General features: G+C 38.5%; 2 protein-coding genes across 2 annotated transcripts in view; one reads left to right on the forward strand and one right to left on the reverse strand.

Annotated features, from left to right (window-relative positions):
- The window catches only part of Cirl (Calcium-independent receptor for alpha-latrotoxin), a 117,247-nt gene that overhangs the window by 89,330 nt on the left and 13,003 nt on the right, over window positions 1–14,914 (reverse strand). The window contains exon 3 of the mRNA XM_065222989.1: window positions 8,570–10,020. The gene's annotated coding sequence lies outside the window, so the exon portion shown is untranslated. The remainder of the gene's footprint in view (window positions 1–8,569; window positions 10,021–14,914) is intronic.
- LOC135702016 (DNA-dependent protein kinase catalytic subunit-like) overlaps window positions 1–14,914 on the forward strand; it is a 253,136-nt gene that overhangs the window by 82,598 nt on the left and 155,624 nt on the right. The gene's annotated exons all lie outside the window — the stretch shown is intronic.

Raw genomic sequence — 14,914 nt, forward strand, 5'->3', positions numbered from 1 at the left:
ACCGTGCTGTCAAGTTAAAGCAAGCAATAAGATATCAAATTGCACACTAGCATTACCTGGTGAGTGAACTCTGAACTGAGCTGTCGACCATCCAAAAAGTCTTATTCATCTGAATAACTGTGTCCTAGGTTGCTACCTTGTATCTAGTCGATGTCGCAAGTTAAAGCAAGCAATTATTAGTTAAATGGCGTACTAGCGCCACCCGATGAGCAAATTTGAAAATGTGATGTACACCATCCAATAAGTCTTATTTACTTGAACAACTTTGCCAAAGACAGAAAACATCTAGTCAAAACGTTGAGTTGTGCAAGTAATTTGAAAATGAATGTTGATTTTTTATAACAACGATAACATTAGTATCACCTGGAAGGCTACTTATGAACTGAGCTGTTTGCCATCCAATAGGCCTTAGCTAGCTGAACAACTATGATCGCAACATTTGATTCAAAATCGTAGAAGCTGGGGTTACTCACTGGTGAGTCAAATTTTCTCTGATTTTCCTCAAAAGTCTGCTCGAATGCAAGGCCGAGAGTAGCGCAGAGTTTAGTCGAACTCGCCAATGTGAATCAGTGAAATTTTCCTCGATTTTCCTTAAAAATCGGCTCGATATCACGAAAATCGATGAATATTTTACTTTGTCTATGAGTACAATTTTGCAATTTTGAGTCAAATTCGATTCAACTATGAGTTAATTTCATCGGCCTATGTATGAATAAAATCGAGAAAAAACTTTACTCAGTATCCAAGGCCATTGAAAGTAACTCAAAATTTAGTCAAATTTGACTCAAAATTCCAAAACCGCAACACCGGCAACATAGCTCACGTCCATCCACGGGATAAATGAGAATCTCCTTCAAACAACCCAAATTAGGGGCATTTAGGCCGACATTACATCCATTTCCCCTATTTGCGTTTTGTTTGGTAACGTAAACGTAACGATTGATAATTTCAAACCCGGCAAAGTGTTCAGATTTGAAGTGGTTAAATTACCGAGCATGCACATATACATGGTTTCGTTCACGAGAGGGAACCCCCGTTTGTGAAGACACAGAATACAAAATGCCTATACGGTGACGACGCGAAACAAATCTCACCGCGCTCAAACTTTTCAATTTGTTTGATTATCAACGGCATGAATTTCCCGCGAATAAGAAAAGTCATCCGTTTCATCCGGCGTTAAGCCACGGTGGGTACACAGGATTTGACACCGGATGCCAATTGTTGGGAATCAAAACATCGATTGAAACGACGACGCTGACGATGATGATGATGGCGGTGAGATGGGTTCTTGGAAGCGTCAAAGTTAGCTAGCTAGCTAGCGAGCAACCGAGCCGAACATCCTAGATTCTCTAGCTTCGGGTGATGGCAATTGTTTTGTTTATGAAAAGAAATTGACTTTCAACTTTTAATTGGATGTGTTTGATAAACAGACGGCGGAGTGCGCGTGAGGGGCGTTGAAATGGATAGGAGCGAATTTGCGATGATCCGGTGTCACTGATAATTCCTAGGAAAGATGCCTAGCAGGCTACCTTTCCGTTACTTTGAATTGAGAGGATTTCAAGTGAACACGTCAAGAGCTATCAACATTTAATAAGGAAAGCTTGTGGGAAAGACTAAATTCTTTAAAGCTCGGATCATCAAACAGTGCAGACAGCTTTGATCAAGAAGCGGCTTTACTTGTCTGGAATTAATTGAGTGAAAAAGAATGTTTGGGGTTATCTTAAATAAACGTCACTGGAAACCTACTCGTGGTTCCAGTCATTTACCATCTGGGGACCAGTAAAACTTACTTAAAAAATATTTTGAATATAGTTTAGTAAAACTTTACTAAAGTACTTTCCGTATTGAGCAACACTTAAAATCAGCATAACATAGCATAACATGCTGGATTTAATTTATAGAATGATTTATCACAGTTACCCAATCTATAAAGGTATACGTTTTTTATACCAAAAAACTATCAACATCAAACATGTGTTATCATTTCGATGATAAATCATTAGATAAACATATTGATATTTCCTCACTGAAGAATGTCGGGTATAATTTATATGCATGGATTTGGAAAACAAAATCGGCTGACAGGGTTTTGAAGATTGATTGATATTACCTTTGTTGCGCCACATTTGGAATCTTTATCGAAACGACCTCGCTGAGGGCATATGCATCTTCAGTAGACTGATGCAAAATTTGACTTTTTCGCCCCACAGTGCTTAAATGGTTTCAAATTGGGTCCTGATTAGCCTCCCAAAATTACAACTCATTTGGTTAGAAACAGACTTCGCACAAGCCATTTGAAGTTTACATGTAAATTACTATGGGAAATCTCAACTTTTTGTTCATTGCCTTCTAGTCTTTTTCCATAATGAGCTGCGAAACAGTTCGATAACCATTCTTATAGAAAATTTTCTTAGCTACACCTTTGCTGAAGATCGTTTCTATGTAAAACGAGACAGGAAAAAGTTATTAATTATTTAAGAGATTGGTAAACTTATAACATGATCAAGCAGCTGCTCTGTAGGCAACACTGTATTTTGAAGTGTGACATAGTAGCCATGATTTTTGTGTCCTATTTAACGCCCCAGAAACACCAATGTTGCCTGCTGAGCAGTTGATTGAGCATGATCATAAGACATCAGCGCATTGGACCATTGATAACTTTCGATCCTTGCATTTAATCAAAAAGTGATCTTGAGCAGTTGTAGCTGGGAAATTTTCCTACAAGTAATGTTGAAAGCTTTTGAAGCAGACCGATATGGTGAATTACTAGATAGACATGAACAAAAATCTTGGTTTCACCATAGTAATTCCTATACAAACTTCAAATGGCTTGTGTCATCTCAGTTTCTCACCAAATGGGTTCAAATTTTGAGAGGTTAGTCTGGATCCGATTTGAAATCGTTTAAGTATTGTGGAGCGAAAATTTCAAATTTTGCATCACTCTAATCTTCAGGTTTATAATTTCGACAAACAAATTTACCTATCCAGTACACCCAACCGGTGGATGTAAGATTCGCTTACAATTATGTGGGATTCATCATCAGAGGATGTAAGTGGAGACCGCATGAATCGAGGATGCAATATACCTAGCTGCGGTCCAATGCAAGAGAATTGGAGACCGAAAAATGTGGAGTGTATTAGTGAGTGAAATGAATTATGTCGAAAAAAATTGGAAAAAGGTTGCCGACTGGGACTCGAACCACGAACGTTGTGATTATCAGAGCTGTGCTTTCTCCACTGCTCTCTCCACGCTTCTGAATATGGATAGCCTAAAAGCAAACAAGAAGCGCTCATTTCCTCTCACACTTGACTTCGTATGCTTTTTCTGCTGGAGAGATTCGAGGCAAGTGTGTGCGTCGTTCTGCCATGTTATACATAAAAATCAAGGCAAATGCTTGCTTGTGTAGATAAAAGCACAGACAGAACGCGAAATAAAAAAGGCAAAAAACCATTACATCGCCTGCAAGGTCAACTTCTAACATTCGCTGCGATGTTCATGAACAGAGGATGATAGGAAATGGAACTAACATTCATTGTAATAGATTTTTGGTTTGCGTGTACCATATCATCCAGCAAGATTAGGTCAGTACCTGGGTGCTTAACTACTCAGGTTTATTACCCAGCCTATGTTTTTCTTTTGCTGTTAGAATAACGTAGCGACGGGTAGGCAGAACAACTTAAATAAGCTAAGCTTCTTTTGGAAGCTTTTTATGGAAGCTTCTTTTAGAAGATTCTTATTCAAGCTTGATCCGCTTGTCCGTCGTTACGTTCCTCTAACTAAAAAATATAAATAGGCTATTGCGTAGCTTCGCAATGGTCTTCGCCGCAGAACGCTCCCTACGATAGAAACCACCAGCAATGTCAACAAGACCAAAATTGTTTAATTTCAACACGGACAACTCTTTCACTTTTACAATAGCTTGACAACCAGATAGCATCAGACGATAGGAATAAGACATAAATCCTGAACGAAATCAGGATGGCTAGGGTTGGCCATGGTATTTTACGAAGTATGTTAAACTAGATAAATCAACGCACCAAAATCCGAATTTTTAATTCCACTATTAAATCAACCATTTCCTGCGGAATACAATTCGTACATGGTGGATTTCAAATTCTGAGCACCATTCGGAGCCTCTAACAATAGAAATCCGAGTGGTTGGAGTCGGAATGAAGAGTGTTGGAAACGAAATCTGCAAACCAGCGCTGAACTGGAACTTGGCAGGACATTTCTGCAGAGACAGACTCAGGAGCTCGTGGCGGCGATGTCACAACAAAGAAACAAAGCAAGTCGATAGAAATTTCCCCTGACTCAGGTCAGTACGAGGGCAAAAATCGCCCAGGATGGTTATCTTTCACATTGGCTCAATGTCCCTTTCCATTAGTGGGCTCCCTGAACTTTGAAGATGATTTCGGAAGACTTCAAAGCATCTACCAATTTAAAAAAAAAATCCCGTTTCTTAATATTGTATGTACAGGGTGATTCAAAGTAACTGTCACCGATTTCACAAATATGCAATTATCAATGGGTAAAATGGGTATATGTTCAAGTATTTTTGCTTTAAAGTGCGTACAAATATCAGCTTGTATTGATAGTAGGATTTGAAATTTCATTCGTTTGCGATTTCAAGCAGCCATGGACGTAAAAGTACATGGCTGAATAAGTCAAAAGACAAAATTGTAAAGAATGAGGGATTGAATAAACATAGTAGAAACATGATCAACAAAATACTGTCTGTATTAACATGAAGATTCTGGGGCTTTTTCATTTGTGTAGAATCTTAAACTAGAACTTTTCTTCTTGTAAGTACTACATCAACATTTCCTTCCCTATCCCTAGTTATGGTAAAGATGGGCGTGGCCGGGAATAGCAACAGTCATGCTTCTGTTACACTTGTTTAGATTGGAACCAATGTTTACTCCCCAGCATTATTCCTGAAAGTAGTCTAACTGAGAATTTCAGAAGAGACGTGAGTGTCGCTAGTATCCAATCTACGAAGTATATCATAACAACGCTAACGCTAATCTTAAACTAGAACTTTTCTTCAAAATTTGTGACTTATACCAATCTTTGTGATCCTAGATTTAGAGTAAAAATATTTAAAAAGTTTGAATGGTTTGAAAGATTTTCAAGATCACAGATTTGACAATAAAAATCATAAAAATGGGTCCTAGAGTCATAACAGTCCAGACTCTAAAACTTGGAAGAATGTTATGGAGTTTAATAAATTACAGATCATTTTATAGAATCCTGAGGACAAACACTGGAATTTAAAAAAAAATTTAAAAGTAATCGAGGTTTTGATTTTATAGAAATACTGAGGAAAATTGTTACATTATTTTGGAATTAAAAGTTCTTAGCAGATTTCCAAAATTATTCTGAAAAGAAGCCCTAAGAAATTGATAGATGTATTTGGAGGGATTTATGTGGAGAAGAAAGGAAGTTCTACTTTATATTTTTCGGTCATTTTAGAAGATTTTAAAAGGAGATGGGTAGAAAACTTCAAGGGAAAATTCTAGGAGATCCTGAGAATTGTATGGAGGACGTGAGAAAAATGGCAGATGAATTTTAAGGAGAATTCCACGAGATTTATAATGAGAATTCAACGACATAACTCCAATAGCATTGATTTAAAATGAATAGCTTTGAATTCGAAAAAAAAATCTTACAGGATTTCTGAAGACAATTTCGAAAAATGTCTGCTAAGAGTTCGTAAGTTAAAAGAAAATTATGAGAAGAATTGTCAGAATAGGTGTTTTAATAATAATTCCAATAAAATTCTTAAAAAGGAGTTTCAAGGAAATTCCAAAGATAATTAAAAGATATTTACCAGGAGAGTTTTCTTGTTATTTAAAAATAGTCCATTATAATCAGAGCAGCATTCCATTTAAAATATAGAATTCATATCATGAGCATTGTGAATAGAAATGCATGTTCATTTTGATTTAGAATAAAAATGAAAGCTCCAAAAATGATAAGTGCAAATATAGTTTTCTAAGTCCAATATCTTCAATATTCTCTTTTAAGGTCCATGCACTTTACTTCTGAAATTAGAATAGGACAAAAAATCAATTTGAAATATTACTGAATGATTAAATCCTAAAAAAAAACTGATGAAAATTATGCAGCAAATTCTGTAATTCTGGTAAAATTCATTTATTTTCCCGGTTCTGTTGACGAATTCCCAGGTTTCCCAGCTTTGAAATTCGCGGTTATTTCCCGGTTCGCTGGCCACCCTGGGTCACTGGCTCTGAAGGATATCTGGGTTCCAGCCGGGGTTAATCGGTTTTCCGATAAATTATAAAGGTTGAACATAATTAATAATTATCTTCAGCAATGTTTCTTACTAAATATAAATAACTGAAAAGAGACTCTGAAAAAAATCTCAAGGAAATTGTGAAGAGCATCCAAAATTGTTTAATAATTGTCGTTTGTGGCAGATTGAACCCATGATTGAATCTTTGATTGATTCCATAGAGTGAATCAAGCATGCTGAGATTGGTAAAATGTACAGCTTTGAACAAATCGAGATAGAGCTGGAATTAGGGCGTAACAGCTTTTGTAAACAATGACTTTTCTCGAAGAGTTCTAGAAAGTCAACATCCCCTAAACGATGGTTATGTTCGTTTGCGTGGACTTACCTTTAATTCCTTGAAATCATCGAGAGAAGTCATTGATTACAAAAGCTGTTACGCCCTCATTCCAGCTCTATCTAGAGATCATGATTTACAAAATCGATTCAAGGCTTGTTTTTTTAATCTTAGAGCAAAGGGATGTTCTTTGAAGAATGATTTTAAGATGAATGCCAAGGTGATTCTAAGGAAAATTTCAAAGAGGTTTTGAAGAGAATCTCCAGAAAACTAAAATGCATCCTGATGGAAATCTGATTCTGAGGAGAATTTAAAGGTGATTCAAGGGTGAATCCAAAGTCGATTGTGAGGAAAATTCCATGATGTTTCTAAGAAGAATCTCAAGCGAGAGGATTATGAAGAAAATTTTAAGTGCATTCCAAAGAGATTCTTAAGAGGATAACTGAGGAACATCTCAAGGCGGTTCTGAAAAAAACTCAAGAGACTTCTTTGAAGGATTGCAAGAGGATTCTGAGGAAAATATTAAGACGATTCTCAGGAGAATCTCAAGAGAATTTCTGAAGAGAATTGCAAGGGGATTCAGGAAAGAATTCCTAAGGGATTCCGAAGACAACCTAAAGGGGATTTTGAAGACAATCCCCAGAGGAATGCTTCTTTTGAAGAGAGTCCTAGGAGACCTGTAAGAATCCCAATCCCACGAAGATGAGCATCCCAAGGAAATTGTGAAGAGTATCCCAAAGGAATTCTTACGATAATCCCAAGGGGATTCCGAAGACAATTTCAAGGGGATACCCATGAGCACTCCGAAGACAGTCCCAAGGGGAATGTTTCGTCTAAAGAGAACCCCAGGAGGATTGTGAAGAGAATCCCAAAAAGATTCTGATGAAGAGAATCCACAGGGTATCACGAAGAGATTCCCAAAGGGAATTTGGAGGCAATTCCAAGGAGAATTTGGCGTAACGGCCAAAACGCCTCTGAAGAGATTCACTGACCTTTACTGTCTATAATCCCATATCAGTCCCATATGGAAAAAGTAGGCATTGAGAAAATGTTAGTTGAAGCTACGAAGTGCAATTCCCATGTAAATATTTGAAAAATCATAGTAAATTTACTCATATTTTTTTCAAGTTGAAATCATTTTCAATTGAGCTTGCATATTTTGTTATATCAGCGAAAAATATGGCTTTCCAAAAATCAGAACTAGAACTTGACCTCTGGATTATCGAATTTCAAGATGGGACTAATATGCGATTACTTTACTTAATGGGACAAACTGTCACATTTTTCATGATCAAAGTCCGTAGTTTTATCACGTGATATGAAAGTAGATGCCAATTGATAATGGATAACGTTATCTTAAAAATGACGAAAATCCGTATGGGACTGGTATACGGTATTATTAGCAGTTTAGTAGCTATTCGCCTCTTACTGACTTACGCCTGTTACAATTCTTATGTTGCATTATGTCGATTTAATATCACATCCAACGTCGTTAACATAGTTGATGTAGGGTGAAAGTCGGCTTTGGCACTTCTTTACGTATTATCGTCAGGGGGTAGTCATGGAGTGTTCATTTTTGCACAACGCTGCTGTGGAATATGATGCACCTTCATGCAAAAATCAGCGCTCAAGGACTTCATTTACCCCCTGACGATAATAGGCAAATAAGTGCCGAACCCGTCATTTCCCCTATATTCGGTACACTATTTGAAACAAAAATGCTATCTTGCAAACAATTTTAGAAAACGATTTTCAATTACTTGCTGTGCCATTAACCAAGAAATTACAATTACACTTTTCAACTCCGTAGATCGATCTGCTTTGCCATACATTTCCAAATCAAAACAATCCAACGTTGTTCGCTGTCGGTGCTGAACAGATGAAACCACCAACAAAGTTCCTCACAGCCCCGAACACGGCAAACCGAAAGAGAAGGGAATGGGTGACCTAAATCTGCGCAAAAAAAAAACCGACATACCTGCTTCGATCGTTGAATCTCCATCTCGCGTTGCTACTGTCGATTGCTGCTGCTATTGGTGCCGTTTTAGCCGACGGAGCAACATTAGTAGTATACCAGCACCAGGGCAGCGCTCATCAATCACGGAATCAGAATCCGTGCCGAAGGATTACATAATTTCACCAGCAACGCACGCGTCTGTTCTAGCTTTCGCTGTGCTGAGGGGTGTTTTATGCTCGTCGCCACTCGACAATGTAGCTAGTAGCACTCGAAAATTTCCTCCCGAGTTACCCAATGGGGGGGACCCTGCTAGCTAGCAATCCAATCTCGACACAATGTTGTATGCACGCGCTCTATAACACACGACGACAACAAGCTCGGCACAACAACAGAAATCAACTTTCTTCTTGAGGTTAATTCACATCTGCATATATATTAGTATAGGTAACGCGAGTAGTACTATCATTTTCTCTTGCCTTTCTGCCGCGTTTCGCTGTTTCATTCACTGTAGCTACTCTTCACTCACAATCATCATAGGTGTCGTGAGTGTCACATTCACACACAAACTTGCCAGCCAAACTGGCCATCCATTTCGAACACTGGGGGACACCTTTGTGTCCCAGGTACCGACCGAGCCAGCCAACCAGCAGATCAACAACACACTGATTCCTTCGGTGGATCCCTGCGCCGCTGCCTAGCCTCGAGGGAAATTCAACATCCTTTCACACCTTCAACAATTCATCATCCGTCTTCTACTATGTGTTCTGCTTCCTGCTGTTCCTTCGCAGCCTTGTGGCTTTCGGGTATAATAATTCTTCTTCTTTATTATTTTTTTACGCTCACCGACCGACGCTAAACGACGCTAATTTCACTTTGGTCTCGAGGTTTTTGACTATGTTGACACGACGTCGACGACGGTGGGACCATTTTCTCTTTCGCCGTGAGAGTTAGGAAAACCCGCCGTTCCAAGTTTTCCGAGAATTTTTTAGCACCTTTTATGTGTTAATCCATCACTTTTATGCTCTTTCTCTCTTCTATGCTGCTGTTCACTCACAACACTGACTCACTCTCGTGCCTATGCACTGTGCACTCTGTCGCTGGCCTGTGTAGAAGGCAGCAAAAAACGAATCCCAAACGGGTCCCGCTGCCTTAGTTGTGGTAGTGGTTTCAGTTCTCGGTCCCGTGTCGACGGTCTTTTCGAGGCCCCACCACTCACTCACAGCTCGCGCAGAATGGCAGCCAAAGGGCAAACCCGACACTCGCTCGAGCCGACAACACGGCACACGGCAGCTTTGCTGGATGACGACCGACGGTGTGGCCGCGCGCTCTTCGATGGCACCAACCAACCTAACGGGAATCTCACTCACTTTTTTTTTGCTTGCTTTCTTGCTTTTGTGCTGGCTTTTCTCTATATCCTATTGCACAGTGGGGTCCAGCACCACCAGAGTGACTGGTGCGAGGCGGCCAAAGATCTGGAAGAAATCGGGAAGAAGGGAAAAAAAAGTACAACTTTTAGTATATGTATTATTGCGGTGTGTGCGTTTCAGAGCTTGCGGAATCTTGCACTGCAGGTATGTGATGATGCTGTATTATAAGGTAGGTAGGTAGGAGCGTATAGGATTCAGGTTTGTGATTCGCGACCAGTCTCCGGACCTCGGAGATCTGCATGTGCTGCGGCTGCTTTTGGGTTCGAATGGGGGCCACATTCCTGTTTTGTTCGACTCTGTTGATGGGGAGACGACGGGTATTATACGAATGTGCAATGGGTTCAATTACAGTACCCCGACTACTCGGTAGGTTGGTTGGTTGATCGGTTGGATCGGAAGAGGTGACCTCAAATTTCAATGTTGTGTTTCATTTGCTGTTGTTCGATTCGGCAGTGAGATCATTTCATCGGTCTTTTATTAGCGTGATGAAGTTGATGCTCATTTCAGATTCAGAGGAATTACTACACAGAAGCAGTGATATTATTTCGAAAATGACGAACTCATGCCACAATCAGACTTTAGAAGCGATGTGCTTGGAGAGCTTAAAACGAATCATGAGAACCACCGGAATGATTCATAACCTTGGAATGCAGACTCGATCCTAATAATTAATTAAATTTCAAAATAACGATGACCAACGTTCGACTGTGTTAGTTATGCTTTGAAGGGACCATTCCCGGTGAATCACAAAGAAAGGCAACTTAGTTAAGCCACATTCAGTGAGAGCCAACCCTTGCTAAGCAGCTGCTTTTTTCGGAAAATTATTACATTACTGTTGTACTGGCATTAACTATTCTCATTTAAGTGCAATCCGCACTCTTTACAAAACACGGTTTTCTTCTAAGAAGTTCTAATAATACCATGGAAAAATCTGCCTTCTAAGTAATGACTCATTTAACCGTGTGAGCATAATTCATAATTTAAATGCATATACAGAGCTGGTAGCGATCACTGCTGTCAGAAATAGTGATTTTAGTGACCATGTTGAATAAATAGTGACTAATAGTTGAAAAATAGTGACTAAAAAGTGACCTAAGAGAAGGAGCATCAAACAAATGTTTGATGTTTTAGACTTATTCAATTATTATCTCATAAACGCTTAGGTACGATATGAACCTTTAAAGTAAAAGATTCAATAGAAAGTTTATCACCAAACTCATGGTATTAGTCACGGTGTATACTAACTGCAAAAATCTGGAAAACCGGGAATCGTCAGGAATTTTTTTGTTTCCTTAAAATATCTGGAAGTCGCAAAAAACTAAAAAAAAATCTTGCTTAGGGTTATTTAAAGAAATAATGAATTTTAAAATACAACCATTCATTTTTCTCGTTATTTTAATTCACACTTTGAACTTTGAAGATTCACAGTGGATTAATCTTCAGTTACAAATAAATTTAATGAAATAAATATTTTTTTTTTTTTTGGTTTTGGAACATGCAGATTTTTTTTAAAAAAAATTGAACTAGTTCTGGACTTAAAAGCTATCATACTTAAAGGAATTTTCAAGAATCAGGAGTAAAATTCCATGCACAGTTTTAAAGACTCAAGGAATTTTATTATAATTTCTAAGGACCTCATTCCAAGGGAGGTCTGGGAAAAAAATCATTCAGTAATACATCAAATGCAATCTGCTTTTGAGGTAGTTCTGAGGAATTTTAGATTTCATGTGAAGCCTTAGTTTTAAGTAGAATTACAAGAAACCCTGAATTGAGTTAAAAGTAAATTTTAATGAAAAATCTTAGGAATTTCTGAGGAGCACAACTCTTGTGACCTTCACCGGAAAATTCCAAGGGCATTCTGAGGATAATTTCATAAAGTTTGAGGGAAAAAATGAATCCGGAGCACAAGTCTTTGGACATTTTTTGAAAATACTAAAAGCAGGATTAAAATTAAATGTGAGAATAACTCCAGAAGATCTTCAAAGGAATTCGGAAAATAAATTCAGGAGAGTTTGCCAAACAAATTATGCGAAGAAATCTAAGGAATTTCTGAGGAGAAATGTCCATGAATTGTTAGGAGACTTTCAATGTGAGTAGAGTTCTAAGGGAAGGAGTGAGACTGAAAACGAAATCTGAAATGAATTCAATTAGTACTCGGAGAATCTTTCCAAAGGATTTCTAATTGTGGAGAATTTTTTTATATGGGGTATTAAGCTGGAGCTGCGTGACAGCTTAGTTTTCAAGACTTGATCCATTTGAATAAATTTTGCTTCTATCTTTGACAATACAGCAGAAGGACTAGCCTATGTTGGCCGCTTGAACACTGGATTCCGTGTGTATTGTTTCAAGATAGTTATGGAATAAATGCTGTGACGTGTGCGCGTAGATACATCCGCGTAGTAAACCGATTGAATAAGTAAATCCGTGTCGAACGAAATATCTAAATTATGTAAGTTCCGAAAACCGCGCGAATTCCGAAGCGAGAAAAAAAAGGCTTATTATCATGTAAAGAATGCCACCAAAATAAATGTGATAGCCTATGTTGGCAAGTTGATTAATTTTGGTTTCCTCCCTGGATATTCTACTTATTTACTACTGAGCTGTTGTACTGTTGTATCAAATTAGTTAATTTAAAGAACGTATCAATCATTCCAAGATTTCGCGACCGTACCGAACAAATTATATACTACATAAGCTCAAAAGCGTTTGGCAAGCTCTACCGAATTGCGTATCACTTCTGCGTAAGCTCCGCAGACGTAGGCGCGCTGAATACGACAGTCGCGAAAAGTTAAACATGCATCGATGCGTCAATACCACATAAGAAAAGAACGATTTTACAGACATGTAGGGTTTAGTTCATAGATTAACATTGACTGCTGTTTACAAATGTAAGTTTTGAACACTAAGAAATAAGTTAACTCAAATGCTTTAACCGCATAAGGCCTGTACTCGAAAAAAAATACACCAGACAAAAGTGTTCGCCAAAAATTTATTTGAAGTCGGATTTTCTTGAAACTTTCAGGGAATGAACTAATACATATGGTTTATGTTTCTGCATAATTACTTTATTCAATTTCCTTTCCATCGCTGAAAGCCCGCACCTTTCCCTTAAGACCCCTCATTACATTTTGTGCAATGGTGGAGCCGACATTTTTGGTCACTTTCATCCATTCTTTCTTCAACTCCAGCTCGTTCTTAAACACCTTGGATGATTTTCGAACTTTGACCTTCATTATGGCCCAAAATCTTTCCACCGAACCAATCTCTGGTTAATTTGAGGGGTTGGCGGTTTTTGGTACAAAAACAACGTTATTGTCTCTGTACCATAATGTCTCGCCTCCGTGGGACCGCAGGAAGGGCAACAGACGCTTCTGGAGGCACTCGGTGCGGTAAATTTCGCTGTTGATGGTACCCATTGCGATGTACGGAACATCAAACCGTGATTTGGCAACGTAGAACTCCAGCCCCGGTATCTGCTTTCCGTCTGCCTTGATGTAGGTTTCGTCATCCATAACCACGCACATCGGTTTCGTTAACCACTCTTGATACAGCTTCCTTGCGCGGGATTTGGCCGCCGTGTTTTGTTGATCACGCCGGTTCGGTGCCTTCCGGACCTTGAATACACGAAGCCCAGCTCGCTTCATGGTTTGCTGAACGAACCAGGCGGAACACTTTGCCTTCAGAGCCGCATGGCGAATCGAAAGGTTCAGATTACGCTTGAAATAATCCAACACCTTCCGGGCCTTCACAGGGTCAGCTGTCTTCGATTTTCTTCTACTTCCAGCCCGCCGCTCGGTCGTCTGGGACTCCTTAAACGATTTTACCACTCGAAACACAGTTGTATGGGTGATTCCTAGTTGTCTTCCGATCCATCTCATGGTCGCAGTCGGATTCTCCATGGCGGCGCGCAAAATTCTCCGGCGATTTTCTTCTTGTTTCGATGACATCTCAATAACTGAACCGATTGTTATGAAATTTTGTACATGTAAACAATTCACTCCAAACTAGTTATACCCAGATTTTCGTCAATTTTCGAGTACAAGCCTTATATCAGAGATTTCGCGTATTGAGAGAATAGTAATCGAGTACAATAAACTCAGGGGAAAACAAGAAGAGATTAAAAGTTACCAATTGTCACATACCTCTACTTTTACTTATTTCCTAAACTATTTCTCTCCTTGTTAATTTGCTAAATACTATTAGTTTGCTTGCGTTTTCTTATTGAGTACAATACCATGTACAAAAATGGTGTTTAACATTGTTCCCTGAGTAATACCTCAATGAAAACAACAACGAAAGCTGGTCACGCAAATAAAAGAAGCACTGTTGGGCACTTTCTGAAATATTTCAATAGTAAAATTCCCGTGCAAACCCAAATAAACCTATCTGCGTAAAAAAATAAGTATCGCACCCAACGTCAGTGCCTATACGTAAGCGTACTACGACGCGGCTCACAAACAAAGGAGTAACAAGTGTGATACTATCACTGCTAGACTAGATATTTGGTTCTCTCATGCAGTGGTTCATCAGAGAGGGGAAGCCACTAAAATCGGTTTTCTTTGAATATCTTTTCATGCGTTAATTTCTCGTAAAAACATTGTTCTGATTACATTTAGAACTTTTGATGACGCATATTTTTGCTCAAGCAACTAGGTTACTATCTTTTTTGATTAAAAAGTTAAAGGCTATTTTCTTCGAAAAAATTGCTCTTATCAATAAAATAAATTGTCAATATCTCAATATGGAGCAAACCGATTTTTAAACATTTAATTACATTGGAAACATCGTTTTTTCTTCATTTTTGGTAAAAAGAACTGCAAGAGCTTTTTCTGTTTAAAGCATTTAGTTTAATTAAAAAAAAAAGTAATGTTTTTCAGCAAAAACTAACCATAACTTTTCGAATAAAAGAGATAACAACTATGCAAAAATATGCGTCATA

Source organism: Ochlerotatus camptorhynchus, unplaced genomic scaffold (assembly GCF_037179485.1).
Source record: "Ochlerotatus camptorhynchus isolate MF236.1 unplaced genomic scaffold, CSIRO-AGI_Acam_v1.1 ptg000182l, whole genome shotgun sequence".
In the NCBI taxonomy this organism is placed as follows: domain Eukaryota; kingdom Metazoa; phylum Arthropoda; class Insecta; order Diptera; family Culicidae; genus Ochlerotatus; species Ochlerotatus camptorhynchus.